Source organism: Hyla sarda, chromosome 6 (genome assembly GCF_029499605.1).
Source record: "Hyla sarda isolate aHylSar1 chromosome 6, aHylSar1.hap1, whole genome shotgun sequence".
Taxonomy (NCBI): Eukaryota; Metazoa; Chordata; class Amphibia; order Anura; family Hylidae; genus Hyla; species Hyla sarda.
In genome coordinates, this window is record NC_079194.1 from 173905442 (window position 1) to 173922286 (window position 16845).

At 40.5% G+C, this 16845-nt stretch overlaps 1 protein-coding gene across 1 annotated transcript in view; it reads right to left on the reverse strand.

The window, feature by feature from the left end:
- The window catches only part of CDH13 (cadherin 13), a 973781-nt gene that overhangs the window by 428956 nt on the left and 527980 nt on the right, over window positions 1-16845 (reverse strand). The window lies entirely within an intron of this gene.

The window sequence follows — 16845 nt, forward strand, 5'->3', positions numbered from 1 at the left end:
TGTGCGATGTATAGCTTAGGGAACCAGTGCTGTGTATTGTACTGTCATGCTTTATGTTATTTTAATTTATTGTATGACTTGTAATGACTGAACAATCAATAAAGCTCTTTCAATAACAATTATAAGTGGTCTGGAGCAGGGAGAATGGGCACTTGGTGGAGGTATTCCAGCTCCAATCTTTAAAAAAAAAGGACTACTGTGCACAGTGCTGCCCTATAACTTTTCATAAAAGTGCCCCCAACATAGGATATATTATGAAATAAAAGCTCAGGCTGAAAACTTGATTATTTTGAATTTTACTAACTGTTGGTCTCAATCACGGATAACAAAGTATTTCTTTTAACAAGTGAATAAATAAAGACTAAAAGACATTTAAATCTAACCATTTAAATCTGGCAAAGAGCAAGTCCTTTCTGCAATTCTGGCTCCTCACCAGGTTTATTAAACAGGTTGCAGGATAAACAAAAATAAACAAAACATAAAAATAACACCTAGGCCATCTAGCCACTTGACTACACATGCAGCATGCCCTGACTATTAACTGGGGGGGCTTTTCCCTGTCAGTTTAAACACAATAAGTCCTGCAGCCTTATAAGATACAGTTCACATTTGAACATCAAGTCCCATTCATACAGCCCCCTGCTGTATGTTACCAGAGCCACTGCTCTCACTCTGGGAGTCCACGCTTGTATCCTTTGCAGCCTTTGTTGTGCCCACCTGGCAATGGACACAATGTCTCCCCCTCTAACAGACACTTTTGTCTAAAGGAGAGCTCAGACTATTTTGGTTTTCTGCTTTTTAAACAGACTTCCCCTCTATGCTGCCTCATTGATTAGGCCCCAGGTGGAGGTTTCTCCAGGATCAGGTAGGGAAATATTCCCTTTGCTTGCCACACTGTCACAGTAGTTACGTAGTACAGTTAAAAAAGACACATGCTTATAAAGTTCAACAAAAGAGGTGAAGGGAAGAGGTATGAATGGATGAAGGTGAAGAGATGTGATTCTGTATTTCTACATACGCATTAATGTTGTTGTGTTCTAAGAATGTATATCAGCCTGCTTTGAAGGCCTCAATTGTTTTTGCTGTGACCAGTTCCTCATGTAAACTGTTAGACAGATTCATAGTTCTTATGGTAAATAAGGCTTGTTGTCCTTGAATTGTTATCATTTTAAAGTAAAAACTATTTTTGGTTAAAATATGCCAACAACAATCTGCGGATGTGGCAAGAAAAAAACCATCGTCTTTTTGCTGCCATCTCATGCTAGGTAATTAGTGGTGTGTTGCATTGCTCATTTTAATTGTTTGTTAATTAACAAGCCCTTTAAAAAGACACTTGATACATGGTGGTCGAGGGTGCTGACATGGTATCCCTCTTGGTTAATCACTGAGAACTTTCCTTGCCTGAGATGTGACAAATATTGACGCCACATCGTTCATTATTCAAAGGTGACAGATTAGGTGAGACAGAGAAGTACTCTGAGTCTTATCACTTTGTCAGATTGAATTAAGTAATTCTTGATAATAACCTCAGATCAATTCATATGTCACTTGCCATCTTTTCTTATTTATTAAATCTCCAAATGAGACTGTTTTCTGTTAATCCTTTGAGGACCATTACTGTGTTACAGCTTCAGCCAAACACACAGTCTTCAACTCTAATGCATGGCTATTGGTCAGTGAATGGAAATATGTTTTTTAGGTGCTATAATTTGCATGTAGGATCGCTGCCTAACAGACATAACAAGACTAAACACAGACAGTTAACTACTGCTGTGTACAGGAGTAGGGGGAGAACTTGGCCTACATAATCTAATTTTAATGGCCATTTCCTCATTCATTCATGTTCATTCTGCTTCATCTCCATAGAACTTGTCGTCAGTGAGAAACCCAGCGTAATATGTTTCTACATTGATTCTAGTGCTGGCTACAGATGCTTCCTGCTCCATCTCCTAATGCACCATTATAAGTCTGCCATGCCCCATGCCCCTCTCCCGCCCCATAGCCCCACGTCCCTCCCCCGATCACAGATTGTATTGTTGGGTTATTTCAAATTTGGTGTTTTTTCTCTTTCAGGATTGATATAACCTATTATTTTAACATACGTAAAAGACTAATAGAAGACACTCACAGTTTTGATGTTGTGCAGAACTTCTTTATTCGGGGTGCATAAAATTTCCCCAGCAGGACGCCAGGTCAGGTTCGACAAGTAACATGGCAATAGCCATTTCACGCCTACCAAACAGCGCTTCTTCAGACCCCGCCTACCTTGAAGCGGATGGCCAGGTAAATGCCATCTGACCTATGACACTCCCAAGAAAGGGCATTGAAATCTTCTATAAAAATTGAATACTTAAAAATAAAATAGACATGAGTACTTGTAATGTATTCATTGCGGCAATGTTCTGACACAATACATTTCTTAATTTTCAAGCAAATGTATGCAGAAGCCACGGATCCTCAAGAAAAAAATGCCCAGGTCTAGCCAGTCGTTTAAACCTAAACCTCCTGTGTGTTTGTTCTGAGGATCCATTTGACTCGTTCGATTCCGAAGAAAGTTAAGTCTACTGTGGAGCCCCGCTGAACTGCAATAGTTCTCTTATGGATTCTACAGCCTGCACCTGTGGAATACTAGTATAGAGACTTTCAATATCAATTGAGGCTAGGATACAATTCTCAGGCCAACTCAGTCACTCCATAGTAAGGAGAAACTCGTTGGTGTCTTTAACCAATGCAGGTATCTCCACCAGGAGATAAAACTTGGATAAAGGTTCCGTTAAAGACCCCACTCTGGAGATAATAGGTCTCCCGGGTGGGGCCCCCAACGTTTTGTGTACCTATGGCAAAAAATACTAATTTGCCTCTTTAGGGTGTAAAGGTATACGTTTTTCAGCAGTTTTTTTTTTAGTCAAGACATTAATTTCTACGTAGTGTCTTAGGAGAGAACATCATTTTTCAGTTAACCTAGGCATTAGATTAGAGATTAATTTACGATAATATCTAACATCTCCCAATTAGGGCTCCATTAGGGCTAAGCACACTCGATTTAGAGAGCATGTAACATCGGTGAAAACCGGAAAAGGCTCTCCGAGGCTCATATCACATATAAATGTATCACATTAAGTAGACTTAACTTTCTTTGGAATAGAACGAGTTACTCATTCAGAAATTGTTGATAAACACAAGGCTCTTTTACAATATGAAGCCAAATGGATCCTCAGAACAAACGCACAGGGGGGTTTAGGTCTGAACAACCGACTAGACCTGGGCGTTTTTTCTTGAGGATCAATGGCTTCTGCATACATATGCTTGAAAATTAAGAAATGTATTATGTTAGAACATTGCCACAATGAATACAAGTACTGATGTCTATTTTGTTTTTAAGTATTTAATTTTTATAGAAGATGTCAACGCCCTTACCTGGGAGCGTCATTGGTCAGATGGTATTTACCTGGCCATCTGCTTCAAGGTAGGCATGGTCTGAAGAAGCGCTGTTTGGTAGGCAGGAAATGGCTATTACCATGTTACTTGTCTAACCCGACCTGGCGTCCTGCTGGTGAAATTTTATGCACCCAGAATAAACAAGCTCTGCCCAACATCAGAAACGTGAGTGCCTTCCGTTACTCTTTTACGTATGTTGAAATTGCATCTCCACTACAGAGAAAAAGCACCACTGTTCATGTGCATACATCTGTGTTGCATTGCTCTGACAGCCTGGACTGTGATGTTATACGAAGTCTATGCTATTCAGTTAGTGCTGATCATTTTTTCTACTTGGCTTCCCTATTATTTTAAAAGACCACTTCAAAGAACGACCAGTTATAAAATCAATATATTTTATTAGACAATTAAATTACACAAAATGGGTTAAAAACACACAAATGGCATGGACACAGAAAAAATGGTAGGGGCCAGGGAAATGAGGCAAATAAACAAGGCAGCAAATCAGAATGAGGTGATAATAATGGGGCACTTCAACTATCCTGATATATACTGGGAGACTGAGACCTATGAATCTCATAAAGGAAACATGCTTCTGACTATAGCCAAAGACAATTATCTGTCCCAAATGGTGCAGGGCCCGACCAGAGGGGGCACCCTACTGCACTTAACCCCTTAAAGAACCAGGATGTACATTTACATCCTAAGCATAACCGCGAGCATCGGAGCGATGCCCAGATCATGCGCGGCAGGTCCCGGCTAATGATCGCAGTCAGGGACCCGCCGGTAATGACAGACATGCGCAATCCCGCAGATGTCCGCCATTAACCCCTCAGATGCCATGATCAATAAAGATCACGGCATCTGCAGCATCGCGGTCACTAAAATGGATGATCGGATCGCCCGCAGCGCTGCCGCGGGGATCCGATCATCTAGCACGGCAGCTGGAGGTCCCCTCACCTGCCTCCGCTGCCTCCCCTTGTCTTCTGCTCTGATCTGCCTTCTCGCAGACCAGAGCAGACGATGACCAATAATACTGATCAGTGCTATGTCCTATAAATAGCACTAAACAGTATTAGCAATCGAATGATTGCTATTAATAGTCCCCTATGGGGACTATTAAAGTGTAAAAATAAAAGTAAAAATAGTAAAAAAAAATAAAGTAAAACAAATTTGAAAAACCCCCTCCCCCAATAAAAACGTAAATTGTCTAATTTTCCCTATTACATATTACAATATTTTATATACATATTTGGTATCACCACGTGCGTAAATATCTGAACTATTAAAATAAAATGTTAATGATACCGTACAGTGAACGTCGTGAACATAAAAAAAATTGTCTAAAATAGCTGCTTTTTTTTTATAACATTTTATTCCCAAAAAATGTTATAAAAAATGGATTAAAAGTTTTATATAAGCAAATATGATATCAATAAAAAGTACAGATCACGGCACAAAAAATGAGCCCTCATACCGCCACTTATACGGAAAAATGAAAAAGTTATAGGTCAATATATATTACAATGCGCTGGATTCTGTTTCTCTTAAAGTATTTTATTTTTTTGTATAAAAAGCTGTATGAGGGCTCATTTTTGAGTGATCTATAGTTTTTGTCTGCACCATTTTTGTTGTGATGGGACTTTTTGATCACTTTTTATTATTTATTTTCTGGCATTTGTTGTGACCAAAAATCCGCATTTTTGGCATTTGGTATTTTTTTTTTACATTTATGCATTATATATTAATATATAATATTTATGTTCACAGGCGGTGAAATGCCAAATGTCCTGCACAATGTCGGGCTGTAAGCACAACCCCCACCTGTGGATGTCGGGCCCTCATACCACCCTCATGGAGTCTGTTTGAGTGGACGCATGCACATTTGTGGCCTGCTGGAGGTCATTTTGTAGGGCTCTGGAAGTGCTCTCCCTGCTCCTCCTTGCACAAAGGTGGAGGTAGCGGTCCTGCTGCTGGTTTGTTGCCCTCCTACAGCCTCCTCCATGTCTCCTGATGTACCGGCCTGTCTTCTGGGAGCGTTTCCATGCTCTGGACACTACGCTGACAAACACAGCAAACCATCTTGTCACAGCTCACATTGATGTGCCATACTGGATGAGCTGCACTACCTGAGCCACTTGTGTGGATTTTAGACTCTGTCTCATGCTACCGCTAGAGTGAAAGCACCACCAGCATTCAAAAGTGATCAAAACATCAGCCAGGAAGCATAGGAGCTGAGAAGTGGTATGTGGTCACCACCTGCAGAACCACACCTTTATTGGGGGGTGTTTTGATAATTGCCTATAATTTCCACCTGTTGCATGTTCCATTTGCACAACATAATGTGAAATTGATTGTCAATCAGTGTTGCTTCCTGAGTGGACAGTGTGATTTCACAGAAGTGTGATTGACTTGGAGTTGAATTGTGCTGTTTAAGTGTTCCTTTTATTTGATTTTTTTAGCAGATATATATATATATATATATATATATATATATATATATATATATATATATATATTAGTTATTGGTGCCTTTCTGTTGAAGACCAAAAAAACACAGTGCTCTGTTAAATAACTTAAAACTGACAAAATTAATAATGAATACAAAATTCATGTACATTAACTGATCAGATATTACTTTTGAATTGTGGTTAAACAGAATCATTTTAACAAAATAATGAAACTGGCCTGAAAATGATGGTCCCTGAACTTAATATTTTGTTGCAAAACTTTTTGAAGCGGCCACTGTGATCAAGTGATTTCTGTAACTCTCAATGAGACTTCTACACCTTTCTACAAGTATCTTGGCTCTTCAGGTTTTAGCTCTTTCCACAGATATTCAATAGGATTCAGATGAGAGCTCATAGAAGGCCACTTTAGAATAGTCCAATGTTTTGCTGTTAGCCATTCTTGGGTGTATTTAGCGGTGTGATTTAGTATTTATCCTGTTCGCGGACCAATGACCTGAGACTGGAACAAAGCTTCCTGACACTGGGCAGCATATTTCACTCCAGAATGCCTTTATAGTCTTGAGATTTCCTGTAACCTTGTGCCAGATGCAGCAAATCAGTCCCAAAACATAACTGAACCTCCTCCATGCTTCACAGTAGGTATAGTGTTCTTTTTTTTTGTATGGTTCATTCTTGCATCTGCGAACATAGAGCTGATGTGACTTGCCAATAAGCCCCAGTTTTGTAAAACATAGGAATCTTCTGGCACTACTCTCCCTTAATACAGCTCTAATCCTGGAAAAATCTGCACTGCTGTGGACACAGGTGCACTTGTATCTTCTAGTGGTGGTGCTCAATCATATAGATATTTGTATATAGCAATAACCAATAGAAAACAATGAAGATGGCACACACCACTTGATGAAGAAAAACCAATGGCAGGGAGCTGAACACAGGTGCAGGGGCATTAGTTGAGACTTTGCAGTTTTGTGCACATCTGTCCAAAGGACATTCTCCCAGAAGCTTTGTGGCTTGTCAATATGCATTTAGTCAAATTCCAATATTGCTTTTTAAAATTGTTTTTAACAGTGGTATCCTCCTCCTTCATCTCCCATTAAGTCCACTTTGGATCAAACAGCAATGGATGGTGCAATCTGACACTGATGTACCTTGACCTTAGAGTTCATCTTTGATGCCTTTCAAAGTTGTTCCGGTCTCTTTGGTCACCATTCGTATTATTCATCTCTTTGATTTGTTAAATATTTTCCTCTTGCAGCCACGTCCAGGGAGGTTGGTTATAGTTTTGTGGATCTTATACTTCTGAAAATAAGTGCAGCTGTAGTTACAGGAACATTAATTTGCTTGAGAATGGCCCTATAGGCTTTACCTTTAACATGCATTCTATAATTTTCTTTCTAACCCCCAGAGACAACTTTCTGTTTGGCTTTCTGTGGTCCATGTTTATTGTGGTACACACCATAATACAGCACAGTGGCTACTTTTCACCAATTAAATAGGCAGACTGACTACAAGTTTGGTGACATCTTAAACTAATGTTCGTAATGTCCCAATTGTCAAATTATTTCCTATATTTTCTATGTGTACCATTATTTTTGTCGAGGTCAGTTTAATTTTATTGCTTTTAAAAATTATTCTGTTGGACCACAAAAGTAATTTCTGATTTTTATCTATATATTTTCAGTAAATTTATATTCATTAATAATGTCAGTTTCTAGTTGTTTTAGGGATTATTGTGTTTTTGTTCTGTCTTTATTGAAAGGAAAAGGATTTAGGTAACTAGAAGAATGGTCAGAATGAGCAAGAAACCTGGTTTGTGCTAACAGATTGCAGAAAAAAAAACTGAAAATTTTGCCTACATATGGGTAACTTTCTGTTTTGAGAGAGTTTTTAGCTTGTTTTTTTAATTCCCCAGTCATGTTTAAAAGCTTCTTATGCGAACCAACCATTGACTTAAAATGAAGCGACCTCCAAAAGGTGGCACCAGAGAGTTTCTTTGCATAGACTTCTTCCCATCAATGCAATCATTTGATATTGGGGAAAATAATTTAAAAATCCCTCAATGTGTTAATAAAGGGACCTCCTTCAACTGGCAACAGTAAAAAACCACTACAAATGTCATGCCACTGGTTGACAATGACCAGCATACTGGCTCTTGTCTGCAACAGGTGACATTCTCTTTGCCATGTCTCTACTGTGCCTGCTGGTCTCCTTCTCTGCTGCAGTTTCCCCTCTGCTCTCTAGGGGCCATGCGCAAACACTGGCTGAGACTTATAGGACCAGTGTGTGCTTTCTATTGGATCACCCTCCAATCCCTGACAGGTATGACCTATAAGAGGCTACCCTTCCCTTTCTATATTGTATTTATGAAGAGATGAAGGTGTCTGTTTGATGTTCCAGTAAACCAGTTTCATGACCTACTCCTTTTGTCCTGACTTTATCTCTGCCTGATCTCTCTGCTCCGGTTTTGCCTCTCCAGTGTATGACCCAGACTGTTGACTACTTATCTGTCTGCCAGCAAGCTTGCTCCATCTAACTGCACCTGAACTACTCAGCTCTGCTAATCACCTGTTCTGCTCTGCTATGTCTGATGCAGCCTGCTGTGATCACCCATCCCTAGCATAAGCTTGCCCCCACCTGCCTATATCCCCAATGCTTGGGACTCGTTTAATGTCCCCGACACCATGTCCGATACCTGCTGCTGTGCGGCCCCGCTCCGCTGTTCTGTTCTCCCGATCGCATAATGGTGTCCAATGGAGGAGGATGTGACACACATGTCACTCCATCTCCTCCCCTGCGCCCAGCGTAACGCTACGGAGGAAGCAGAGTGATGTGTATGTCACATGCTCCTCCATAGGACGCCATGATGCGATCAGGAGAATGGGACAGCGGAGCGGCAACACCCGAGGACAGCTGCAGGTGAACACTGTCTACAAGAGGAGGGGGAGGGGATGGCTGCTGTCTATAAGGGGGGCCTGCTGTCTATAAGGGGGGCTGCTCTCTATAAGAGGGGCCTGCTGTCTATAAGGGGGGATCCTGCTCCCTACAAGGGGGGAACCTGCTTCCTACAAGGGGGACAAGTGGGGGGGCCTGCTGTCTACAAGGGGGGCAGGGGAGCGCTGTCTACTAGGGTGGGTCCCTGTCTACAAGGAGGGGACCCACTGTCTACAAGGGGGGCCTGCTGTCTGTAAGGGGGACAAGAGGGAGCACTGTCTACAAGGGGGGGCCTGTTGTCTACAAGGGGGACACGGGGGGCACTGTCTACAAGGGGGACTAGAGGGGGTGCTGTCTACAAGAGGGGGCGCTGTCTTCAAGGGGGGCTGTGGTCTACAGAGGTGGGGCTGCAGTCTACAGGGGGGCTGCTACTGATGTCTGCAACTATCTATACTACCTACAAGGGGATGCTACCTACTATTAAAGGCAATCTTACAGCAGAGTCACCTGCACTAACTTGAATTTATATGTAGATAGTGCAGGTGACCCGGTTTCTACCGCTGCTCACCATGTGAACATCAGCGCAATCGATCTGGAGACATCAGTCTCGTCGCCAAAGCAAACTCCCTGTTCTGTCCAATGGAGAAGAGAGAGATCTTGGCTCATGCTACAGCAGCCACTTCCATTGTACACAACAAGAACCCACATATCAGCACGGTAAGCAGCACCAGAGACCGGGTCACCCTGGGGTCAAATTCCCCTTTAAAATAAAAGTACTTGGTATCCACGGGTACTAGAATTAAAGTATCCGTACTCGTACTCGGTCTTAAAAAAATGGTATCGGGACATCGCTCATTTTTATAATATACTTGATGAAGTCTAGATAGTATTTTAGTATTTTCTTTGCTCTTCACTTTTGAATCATTGATGAAAATCTTTTACAGTGTTAATAGTGAATCAATAGTGAAAGATATAAACTAGTAGGACTCTGGCTGAACATAGGACAAAGTCTTGAGCTTGCAAGAGACAAAACAGAAATAAATTATTCTGTTTTGCATCCAACAACTACAGAAACTAATTTACTTTGCAGAGACATAATTAGAAGGTGTCTTTGGCTGCCATTTGTGTGACAGCAATTTCATTTTCCTGCATTTTCATAATTTGACAAAGGCCACTGTGAGTTCAGAGTCGTCATCCAGAGCTGTTTGTTTCAAGCTTAGCTCTGTATTCGATGACCCCTTGTAATAATAATTTAGGTTCTATAATAATTCTTGATGTCATTCTCCCTATAGCAATAAAGTAATTTGTAACAGTAAAAGAAAAAAGTGTAGCAACTATGAAGCATCTAGTCATTGTATTTATTAATCATGTTCTATCTTCTATAGGAAGCATAATTATTTACATGACACCGGGAAATGGAATATTCATTAATTCTCTACAGACCTGTCGAAAAGCACAATAAAAAAAAGTTGACAGTGACAGACAACATTAGTTATTGTACTATGTGGAAAGATAGAGATTCTGCTAAGGAGTGAGCTATTTAAAGGGCAACCACCAATGTCAGTGGTGCATTGTTCATCCATAAATTAAATGAAAAAAATCTAAAATATATTGTACTAAATACAGATTTTGCTACAGATTTTTTATGAATGTCAGATAAATCTGCCATTTGCTGCATTGCTACAGATTTTTCCAGCATACCTGAGGATATACTTAAAGTTCTAAATTCTGATCAAGTGTTCCTTGTCCCACTTCAAGGGAATGTATAATCAAACAATAACCTATTGTTTAAAACAGTTATTATTTTAAACATATTTTTGAAGAATTTCTGTGATTTTTTTAACTGATTTTCCATTTTGTGATCTATATATAGATCGTCCCCCCTGCACACTTTAACCCATTCCATATTAAAAATTCACATCCCCCTCCCTTATCCCATTTTTCATGCAAACAACATGTAAACATAATAAAAATAAATATATTTTGTATTGGTGCGTGCGTAATTGTCCGGACTATTAAAATATTACATTATATATCCCATACAGTCACTGGCATTAACATAACAAAAATTACCAAACCACAGAATTGTTTTTTTTATAACATCATATCCAGAAAAAATTCCATAAAAAGCGATCAAAAATTCCAATCAATACCAAAATTGTACCGATACAAACCACAATCTATGGTGCAAAAAATTTGCCTTCATACAGCCCAGTATACGGAAAAATTTTAAACTTATAGGGGTCAGAACATGGCAAGTAAAAAAAATATTCAAAAAAGTTTAGAAATTTAAGTAAAAGTAAAACATAATGGAAACTAAACAAATTTGGTGTTGCTGTAATTGGGCGACCTAAAGTATCAAAATACCATGTTAGTCAGACCACAAGGTGAATGGTATAAAAAATTAAAAACCCAAATTCGCAAAAAAGATGTTATTACAAAGTACAATTGGTCCCACAAAAAACAAGCCCTTATATGGATCTGTAGATGGAAAAATAGAAGTCATGGCTATTATAGGGTGAGGAGCAAAAACGAAAGTGCAAAAACTAAATAAAGAAACTAATAAAGATCTGTATTACAGACTATTTTGCTTAAAATTATTTTGTGTACCAGGACAAGTGGATCGTCATGAGGGACAAGTAGATTTTGCTCCATTTTAGTCCCTTGTACAAGTATTTTTTTTAATAAAATTTCCACACCCCTGTATTATAAACAAAAACCTATCTACAAGAATATAACTACCATATATACTCAAGTATAACCCGGACTAGTGACGTTGCCTTGACGACAACACACAGGGATGTTCATGCGCAACATCCCTGTGCGTCGTCGTCAAGGCAACATCACTAGTCCTGGGCCGGACCCGAAGCACAGAGAAGAGGCTCCCTCGGTGAAAATGGACAGCCCGGAGTGACTAACCCTCCCCACCGGAAGGTCCCTGCAGCATAGATGGCCCGGACCAGCTCACCCTTCCTTCCCACAGAGGGGAGGTGAGAATAAAACTAAAGGGGGGTCTGGATGATGACGAAGGCTGCAGTGGTCTTCAACCTGCAGACCTCCAGATGTTTCAGAACTACAACTCCCTGCATGCCTGGACAGCCGATGGCTGTCTGGGCATGCTGGGAGTTGTACTTTTGCTACATCTGGAGGTCCGCAGGTTGAAGACCACAGATGAAGGGATTGAAAGGCGGTGATGATGAGGGGGGGGGGGGGGGGATGATGACCAAGGCCGCAGTGGTCTTCAACCTGCGGACCTCCAGAGGTTTCAAAACTACAACTCCCAGCATGCCTGGACAGCCGATGGCTGTCCAGGCATGTTTGGAGTTGTAGTTTTGCAACATCTGGAGGTCCGAAGGTTGAAGACCACTGATGAAGGGATTGACAGGCGGTGATGATGAAGGAGGGGGGATGATGACGGGGGTCTGGATGATTACATGGGGGGGATGATGTATTTCCCACCCTAGGCTTATAGTCGAGTCAATAACTTTTCCTGGGTTTTTGGGGTAAAATTAGGAGCCTCAGCTTATATTCGGGTTGGCTTATACTCGTATATACGGTACTATAATACTGGCTTTATGTGTAAGAATATAACTACTATAATACTGTGCCCTATCTTCAGGAATAACACATCTATAATACCCATTTGTACCTGAGTTTTACTACAATATTCCTGCTTTTAGAATGGTCTACAGTACTTTCCTTTCTTTTTAAAATTTCTAACTCAACTCTTAAGTTTTATGTATTTCTCTTGAATGTGCAAAAATGTAGAACAATTGATAATCTGCCAACCATCAGATCCTATTAATGCTGGATAAAAGGAATAACATTCATAAAGAGAATAGAGACTGTGTCCATAATGAACAAACAATTACAATTCTTAATCAGTAGAAAGTTGTGGCAGGAGCAGATGACTTCACAGTGAGGCCCAGGAGTTGCTGGCTCTTGGAGCAAACTTGCCTTTTTGATCATTTCTTTCTCTTTTTACAGCCTACAAATATGCAAAAACTCCAAATAAAATGAGACAATCAAAATTTCTTTAATCATTTATCATTTGCGGTTGATTCCAATTTTCTGTCAATGGAACACAGCATGGCTCTAGCCGCTGCAAATTACTGCAAAGTTCTGGGACTGCTGAGCAAGAAAAGTTACATCTTGGCAACAAAAAGGAGGCTGACTGTCTAATCTGCTGTAGTGGTAATTGCAAAACGGTTTGTGTGTGTTCACGGTTTGAAATACAATTGTTGTGGTTAAGATGTTCTGAGGGGAGAGACTAAACAAGGAGGTCACTTTATAAACAGCACATGAATGGCTTGGAATGAGCAGCATCATTCCTGGCATTTTAAGATGTTCTCAGTAGGCTCCAACTCAAGTCCACAATGAATTAAAAGTACATTACTTTGAAAGATTGTAATAAACACTATGAAATTATATTGGAGAACTAAATGTACTGCCATCTGTGAAAGGCAAAAACAATGTGGTAAACAGGACTGAGATTTGTCATTATAATGATGATGGTGTGCTAGACCATTACATTTATCAATATTCCAGTTGATTTTAATGTATAATTATTCTCACACTTCTGCATTATGTGCATTCATACACTAATGATCTGGTGGCGGAATTGTGCGTAAAACCAGAAGTCTGTTTGAGCAAGCCAACAATCTTTTGAACCTGCAGTGTAAAGCAAGGGAGAGAGCCACAGGATTTTCATGAATTCCTTGGACTTTAATGCAAAGTCAGCAATTGGGCCTCTCACCTCCCATGTGCCATTAACAATATTGTGAGCATCTTATACAGCAGAAGGGTATTTGAGTACCTTAGGCACCAAGGCCTGGTACCATTGCTAACATTAGATAGTTCAACTCTGGATAAACGGTAGAATTCCATGTTGGCACAATGTCACTGAGAGTTGCAATAATGGCCAACATTGAGAATTCAGACCAGCTAACAGAGGCCACTAGCCAAGGGTTTCAAGAGCTAGATTGATAGTGATCAGCTGATCATCAGGTCAGCTTCACTATAAAAGACAACACATATGGTGTCGTTTTGTTTCCCAGACTTGTAATGTGGGAAAACATTTAGCATTTATGTCTCTTAGAACTTTATTCACATACCCTAATCTACAAAAAAAGGATTTTTAGGAGTCCTTGCCTCAAAATATACCAGGTTCAACCTATTACCTCCAAACTCTGTTTATACATTAAAAAGCAAAAACAATGGGGGACATTTACTATTGTGATTATGCTGTCTAATGTTTGGGCGCATCGTGTTGCGTGCGTCTTTTTTTTACGTTTTTATGCTAATTTTCAACATTGGCCGTGAAATCCAGTGGTGCACCTTTTCAGAAGCACTGGACTATATTAATTATGTGTGCCTTTTATTAAAAGGGCGCATAAAAAGACACATCTGGCACACAAAAGACACAAACTCATTTCATGTCAAAACAACCTTTCCATTGTGGCAGGAGCCAGCGAAATCTGTGCTAAAATTCAAAAGGCGCAATATTTATTAAGGCTGTGCACTTTAATAGTAAATTTGGCACAAGTTAGCCAAAAAAAAGCCCCACAAATTCTGCCAGGGAAAAACAGCATCCTACAGCCAACATTGATAAATGTCCCCAATCTCCCTATTAACACATAACTAAAAAACATAACATCTAGCCAAAACCCAACAGGCAAGAATAGGTTAACCACAGAATAACCCAACTGGCAAGAATGAGTTAACTTCAGAATAATTCCTAGTTTTCTAATTTTGTGAGTTCATAAAACAGAAACGAGATAAGGTCTTGGAGCTGTAATGTTTATTGTATGCAAAATCTAATAGATGGAAATAAAATTAAAACCTAGGACACTGAGGCCCCAGACAGAGAATATTATAGGCACCATTACAATTGCTGCCATTGTTACAAGTGAGGGCTTTCACATATCCTTAGCAATGTTACAAAACACAGTTAAAGTTCCATTAATGTAAGTAGTGAATCCAGCTTAATTGCATGCATTCTAAAAATATAAATGTATTTCATTTATGGTGTGTAAGTAGGCTTCTCGCCGTGTTGTAGCAATACACAGAAGGAAAGAATGGATTTAGTATCCCGCACAAAGCATTGTATAGTCATGACAATATTTTAGAGCATGAAATTGTGTTTAAGTGATCCGGTAATCACAGGTTACGGCACAAGAAGAAAATACAATGTAAGATAAGAGAAAGACATTTTTCAAAATAATTGAATCTTTCCTAGGTGAAAAATACATTCCATAAAAAAGAAATAAATGAAACTTGCAGTCCTAACATATGTTTTATATAGCTTTATTGAAGCATTGAACTATGGGATACATGATTATCCATTTCTGGCTATTGACATGTCAAGATATCCTTCATAATCTGTATCATATTACATTCTCAGGCTACTACTAGTGCTGGTGACAACAGAAGCTTTTACTTAGTTGTAGATACTAAAAACATGTCACAATGACATGAAAGGTTCTACAACAAATATATGTTGTCCCTAAAGAAATCTCAAACTTTTACTTGGTATCCTAAAACAATGAAGTATCCCTATTTAAAGGCAATACTGTATTATATACTGTATGTGCTCAACAGCCATATACATAAGACATCAAAGGATAACTGTAACTTACCTTAAGTTCATAAGGAATACCACAGCAAGGAATCCTTTACATGCAAAACTAAAGCTGTCGGCCTCTGCCAACATGATCGGTGGCACGCTAGTCTTCTCATGATAAGCGCTATGTTATTCATATAGGACACCACAGAAAATGCATACAGCTACAGGATGTTCTGTCAAAAGCTGCTGGACTCCTTGTTCCTGTACACTAACCAGCAAATCTGGCACTATAACAGCCCAATAAGATTTTTGCTACTGTATATACTCGAGTATAAGCCGACCCGAATATAAGCCGAGGCCCTTAGTTCACCCTAAAAACCCAGGAAAAGTTATTGACTCAACTATAAGCCTAGGGTGGGAAATACATCATCCCCCCATGTAATCATCCCCCCCCCTGTCATCATCCAGACCCCCGTCATTAACACCCCCATCATCATCACCCTGTCATCATCACCCCGTCATCATCACCCTGTCATCATCCCCCTCGTCATCATCCCCCTCCCCTTCATCATCCCCCTCATCATCACCTCCGCCCTTCATCATCACCGCCTGTCAATCCCTTCTCAGTGGTCTTCAACCTGCGGACCTCGAGATGTTTGCAAAACTTCAACTCCCAGCATGCCCGGACAGCCATAGGTTGTCTAGGCATGCTGGGAGTTGTAGTTCTGAAACTCTCTGGAGGTCTGCAGGTTGAAGACCACTGCGGCCTTCGTCATCATCCAGACCCCCCTTTAGTTTTCTACTCACCTCCCCTCAGTGGGAAGAAAGGGTGAGCTGGTCCGGGACATCTATGCTGCAGGGACCGTCCGGTGGGGAGGGTTAGTCGTTCTGGGCGGTCCATTTTCACGTGGAGGCCCTCTTCTCTGCTCAGGGCCAGCCATGGACTAGTGATGTTGCCTTGACGACGATGCACAGGGACGTTCATGCGCAGGGACGTCTGCTGCACACGGACGTCCCTGTGCGTCCCTGTGGACCTCCAGATGTTTCAAAACTACAATTCCCAGCATGCCCGGATAGCCGATGGCTTTCTGGGCATGCTGGGAGTTGTAGTTTTGCAACATCTAAAGGTCCGCAGGTTGAAGACCACTGAGAAGGGATTGACAGGCGGAGAGTTCACTTAAGTATAAGCCGAAGGGGGCGTTTTCAGCATGAAAAATCGTGCTGAAAAACTCGGCTTATACTCGAATACATACGGTACTTTATATACATCACTGTCAAAAACACTAGTGCAGTGACAATGAAGATTTGAGGAACTATGAAACCCTGACAGATGAGATCTCAAAAACCTTGACCACTGACAATAGGGATTTCCAAGGCAACAACACAATGAAGCATGTTATCACTTAGGGTTTCAAGGACAACAATGCACATACAACTTGG